The sequence below is a fragment of the Neovison vison genome, chromosome 12, assembly GCF_020171115.1.
Source record: "Neovison vison isolate M4711 chromosome 12, ASM_NN_V1, whole genome shotgun sequence".
Lineage (NCBI taxonomy): Eukaryota > Metazoa > Chordata > Mammalia > Carnivora > Mustelidae > Neogale > Neogale vison.
Window position 1 is genome coordinate 130,539,555 of NC_058102.1, and position 6,047 is coordinate 130,545,601.

The 6,047-nt window shown below is 43.5% G+C and overlaps 1 pseudogene; it reads right to left on the bottom strand.

Moving 5' to 3' along the window:
• Nucleotides 1–1,340: 1,340 nt before the first annotated feature.
• Nucleotides 1,341–2,010, bottom strand: LOC122891037 (annotated as a pseudogene).
• Nucleotides 2,011–6,047: the final 4,037 nt, after the last annotated feature.

The following is a 6,047-nucleotide window of genomic DNA, read 5'->3' on the forward strand; positions in this document are numbered from 1 at the left end:
AAGGCAGGCGCTTTAAGGACTGGGCCACCCAGGTGCCCCGTTAAAGTGGATTTCGAAGCGGAATGGGCTAACGTGAGATTTGGGTGACTCTAGTAAACAAAATGGGATGAAGGATAGACATTATGGACCATACCTCTTATTGGGTCATGAAAATCTATCCCTGGCTGTTTAAGTAAGTACTCAGTTTGAGTCATTAAGCATGATTTGAAGAGCCTACTGTTAAATAGCTCTTTTACCTACCTAACCTGTATAAATAAATATTTGTTAAGTGACAGGGAAGGAAATCATAATCTAGAGTAACAGTCCATGTTTTCCAGCTAATTTTATATTTTTATTTGAAATCTCTTACCTTTCTAAATGTAAGTTTAAGTAACAATCTGGGTTATTTTATTCGTGGATTTGCCCAAGTGAAATTGAGGGCTTTATCTGCAGTCTATTTTTGTATCATGATAATTCATCCATTGGAAGCAAGTTTGACATGCTGAGGACGAAGTGGTGTCTTCTAATGAGGACTCCCAGAATAGAAGCAGCATATTAATAAACCCACCCATCACCCATGTGAAATCCACTAATTGAGCATTGTTTGTCAGCTAATCACAGGTCACGCCTGTGCTGACATTTCTCTTCCCCATCTTTAAATTTCACTAATTCCCAGCTATTGAGCTCATTAGGTGTTTTTAGTAGAATAAAAGGGTAGTAAGCTTTGAAAAATGATAAATGATGGTTGTTTACTTAAATTCCAAAAGCAGAGTCTTTAAAAAATACCTTTTGTATGAATTTTAAAGACCCTCTAATTGATTACAATGACCAGTTAACAATCAAATCTGTCATTACCAGAACAGCTACTACTACTTGATTGATTTTAACCAACAGGTATCAAGCAACTGACGGTCCTTAGCACAAATAGGGTGCCCCTATAGAATAGACTCTTTGGCTAACATATTATGGATATATTGTAAGATTTTGTCTTCTTGGTTGTCAGTCAATTAAACAGGAAACAGTAAGAGATTTCACAAATACCTATGAGGGTAGGGTCGGCGTGGAGCTGAATTTTTTTTTTCTTTTTCTTTTTATGGGAGGTTTAGCTTTATTTCTACTCTCAAACTCTTATAACTTTGCATAAAGTCCTCATCCTGACTTCAGAGATGTCAGAAACTACAATAAGCAACCCCCTGCCCCAAACAATATGTGAATTTTAATATCTCTCTCTCTGGGGAACGGGAGGTTACACTACATGCTTTGGGAGACATCCCAAAGATTGTCTGGCACTTTGCTACAGAAATGCTTTGGTCCAATCTCTTGTTGACTTAGGATACTAAAAGGCACAGAAAATGGGCTGTTCAACCCTCTGACCTGGGGTGGGACAGAAAGTAGACAGCAAGGTGGTCTGGGACAGGTGGGCAGACCATAGGAGTGGGCTCAAGTTCTTGGACAGAGGTAGTTGATCTTGGGTGGCTGCTGAGGCAGCCGCAGATGCTGCTCTGGTGGCCTTCATCTGCCTAGTTCACCAGCTCACTGGAACCATAGCTGGTCTTCCTCTGGGCCCCCTCCATGGAGTCACTGTGATGTTCTGCTGATGTGGATGCTAAAGTCCTCCCTGATGGTGCTGGGGCAGCCTCAGCTGAGCTGGGGGTCCTCCATGGCCCTTGAGGCATAGACCATGTTGGGGCCTTTCTAGACCATGGCCACCATGGGGCCAGAGCTCACGTAGCTGATGAGGCTGGGTAGAAGGTCTTCCTCCTCAGGTCACGGTGGTGCTCAGCAAGGATGTTCTCTGGTGCCTGCGATATCTTCATTTCTATCAGCTTGAAGTCCCTTCTCTCAAAGCTTGGGATCACATCCACAAGGAGTCACCAGTGCACCCCATCTGGCTTCATGACAAGGGTCCATTCCTGGGTCCAGGAGGGCCTTCCTGAGCTGGGATCCAAGAGCAGGCTTGGCCAAGTGCTGGGGACACCATGAACTGCTCAGCAGCCCTGGCAGTGAGGCATACCCCAAGAAGCTACCCATGACCCCCCTACTGGCTCTGAACGTTTTTTGGTAATAGACATGTTTGCCTGTAACATTTACCAATTAGTTGCTATCCACATGAATACCTGACAGCAAATTTGTTATATTCTAGCACTATGATTGTGGTGAAGTTGGCATATACCTGAAAATTCAAGAGAAGTATTCATTTATTCAACAGATATTTACGTAATGAAGTAGGAGATGAGGCTGGAGGTGGGGGCGGGGGGGGGCCAGGACTTGTAGTGTCTTGTAGGCAACAGCAAGGAGTTTGGGTTTTAATTCTAAGCAACTTGGAAAGAAATTGAAGGGTTTTAAACAGGAGAATAAACAAAAAAAATTTGATTTACTGTCTAAAAATATCTCTGTGCTGAGTAGAGAATAAACCGCAGTAAGGCAAGAGTTAAGGGTTTATGGCAATAGTCAAGGTGAGAAAGGATGGCAGCATAAATTGGGGATGAGTCAAGGGCAATGGAGAGAAGTTGGCAGCCTCAGGTTGTATAGTCTAGAAACTGGTAGTTGAGCAAACAGAAAATTTAAACTCTACTTAATACCTAGACCTTCCTTTCTTAGATGAAAGATGATCTTGCCTCTCTTCTGAATTCTTCAACCTGAAGTTTTGGAAAAAGATCTACAAATCATGCCATCTCACCCATTCTACAGTTAAGTGTCTGAACAGAACTGTATGACAGGACTTGCAAAACAGAACAGAACAAACAGACCACTAAATATTTTCAAATGATGTCCTGACAGAACTTTCTAAAGTTCCAGGTGAGTGATTTTCAATGCAGAGAGAAAGGTAAAGTTTTCTCCCTGTTGAATGATCCAGGATAATTGTTGGTGAGAACACAGTTCCTATACCGGTGAAGCCAATTTTCTACCGAGTGGAGATGCAGCGTGCAAGGAGGTTGCGCAGGGTATGGGAAGGCCGACAAGTGACACGGAGATTGTCTGAGCAGCAGTCCAATATTTGGGCCATGTCACCAAGTGATTTGTGATTCTCATGTACATCCTGAAAGGTCAATTTGGTTGAGGAGATTTTTGATTCGAAGCTTTCAGGAAATGATTTAGTGAGGTTGGTCTGGCTGGGAAGAGAAGCCATCACTTCTTTTTATGTGTTATTCCTACTGACGGTTTTAGGACAACACCAATACAGCGAGGCACTGAATTCTCTGTGAACACATTTTTTCATCTATTTGAGGATATAACAGATAAGCATGCAAAAGCAATGAACAAAATACCTTGAACTCTGAGAATTCCAAGATGGCAGAAAGAACATAGACTTTGAAGTCAGCCGTAGCTCTGAATCCTGCTTCTTGCTTCTATCAACTGAATGATTTCAGGCAAATTACTAACCTCATCATCTTTTTTAGTTTTATCTGAAGGAAAAAAAATGGAGGTTTTGTTTTTGTTTTTTCCTTCCAGTTTCCTAGGATTAAATTAAAAAAAAATCCATTCAGATTTTTGTTAAGTAAAAAGGAAAACTGTGAACAGGAATATGTACTTAATGTACATTTTGAGATTCAGGAAAGAAATTTTGAATTCAGAGCAAACAAAACAAAAGGAAACAATCCCCAGCATCCTCATATTGAAGGAGTTAGGATAACCATTGATAAGAAAAGATAAGAAAACCGTTAGCATATCCATTTGTTGTAATTGTCTCAAGGTTTGAGATGAACGGGAGTGTTAGCTTTCATGCTATTGAATAATCAGAGACTAGAGAAGCCTAAAATGTACAAATTGTGCAGTACAGGCAAGTGTAAAAGGAATTAGAAAGGGAAAGATGAGTGTAGGCTTTTAGTAAAGCTGGAAACTATTAGTCTCAGAAGGCTGATCAGAATGTGGATAAGCATGTGGGAGAAGGGTGTGACAGGAAACTGGAAATATCTATTACCTTTCTTTTCTGCACTGAAATTCTCTTCCCTGGCCGGCATCCCGGCTCGCAGGGCCAGCCAAACCAGATGATCTTTCTGTGTTCCTTTTCTGGTTCAATTTCTGCAGGACTCTGACTCGCAGCCAGAGTAACTCAAAAGGTCTCTGCTTTCAAAGCAGGTTTTCTGCCAACTCCTGTCTCCACATCTTCAAAATCAAGGTAGACTCTTATGCTGCCAAATGCAGTGGGACAAAAAGCAGAATGATTCCAATTTCTTAGAAGCAGTGATACACAACGGAGCTCCTCTCTTCTGCAATGAAGCTTATGGAGTGCTTTGTAAAATAGATCTGGAAATCGGGCTTCATCTCCAGGCCTGAGAGAACTCAGAATCTAGGCTAAGGGGCTGTGGATATGTGGAATGAGACCGCCCTGAGATTCAAGTGGAAAAATCCACCCATCGAGGGGTGGTGAAGAGGGAAGGGTGTTCTGTGAAGGAACGACAGCCCTATAGACGGTTGCTGTTGGGAAATGAGCAAAGTAAATGACTAAATGGCAATGAACAAAATAGCTTAAATACTGAGAATTCCAATATAGCAGAATGAGCAAAGTAAATGAGCAAAGACGGAGGAACCCTGAGCATAGTGTGCATTCAGCGAATGTGAATTATTGTCTCCAGTGTTTCCTAATTTGCCTAGTGATAAAAAACCACATGGAGGGACTTGTTGAATTCAAAGATTTCTGGGCCCCTCACCGAAGATTCTATTTCAACTGGCCTAAAGAGAGGGGGGTGTGGAGTTTCTATACTTAGCAAATGTTCCAGGATTCCTTTGTTTCTCTCAGTTTAGAAAACGCCACCTTAAAGCAATTGTTCTGAGGGTTTGGGTGCTCTGGTCCCCTAGGTACTCCACCCTTAAAGTCCTCAGTAGGAGTGAAGAATCTGCATTTTTAGGAGTCCAGGGTAATTCTGATACCTGTAGTGGGGGAAAGGGGCTTGCGCGCCCCACACCCAATAAATGTCTTCTCAAAGAGATTCACTGACTTCTTGTCAACTATTACCAAACTTTGGTTCTTGGCCCAAGTATCACAATTATTGGGGTCTGGAAGGGGAGGCAGGTGAGTAGCTTTCAATTTCGATTCCTACAATTATCCTGCTAAGATTCTTTATCAGTAGGTTTGGGCTGGGGTCAGTGCCTTTCTGTATTTTCAGTTTCCTTAGGCAAGTTTGTAATGCACCGTGGTTTGGGACCCATTAGACCCTACCCCAGAATAAGGCAGCATGATTGGTATTTACATATCTTGGGGAAAAATGTGTCCGTTCAGATCAGGATTGGTCCTTGGAGAAACACAGGGTAAAAAAAGAGAGGCCCAAGGCAGGTGACGAGCCTCCTCAGTCAGGGCTCCTGCTAATTCATTTTTGCTTCCAGGTTTCTAGACCTGCCCCGTCTGTGGGGTTGTCTACATCAGCAAGCTCAGAAAAAGGAAACTGCTATTCAAGACCTCACTAGGGTTTTCTTCCAGGTGGGTCTAAGAAGTCCCTCCGGTAGAGGCCCTCTGTTGGGCATATACCCATGGCCTTCACAGCCTCTTCCCATTGGTCTTAGCCTGGGATGTAGCTCCTGGATCCCCTGATCGCTGTCCGTTCCCTCCCATCAGCCCTCATTGCCCCAAACAGCTTCCTGCTCCAGCTGCCTGCCAGCATATGCCTTCCATATGCCTGCCAGCCTTCCCTGCACCGTCCAGAGCTCCCGTTCTGTGATCAGCACATGCCCTTTGGCCTCCAACTACCTTAGACTGTTTTCTTCACTTTCTTGGCTCTACCGAGAGCTTCTCTCATCGGGGCTCTTTCCCTAAATATCTCGCAGTCGGGATGAGGGGAACAGTGTCCTTTGTGGTTCTCTCCAAAGCCTTTTCAATGTCATGGGTCCACAATGGAGGGCAAAAATCTGTCTTTCTCCTGGTTCTTACCTATCACCTCAACTCCTGATTGTCTTAGGAGATGGCAGAATAAAATAATCTTTAAAAAAAGAAGAAGAGAAAGAAAAAGAATGGGGGTGCCTGGGTGGCTCAGTCAGGTGTCTGCCTCCAGTTCGGGTCATGATCCCAGGGTCCTGGGATCGAGTCCCGCATCAGGTTCGCTGCTCAGTGGGAAGATTGCTTCTCCCTCTCC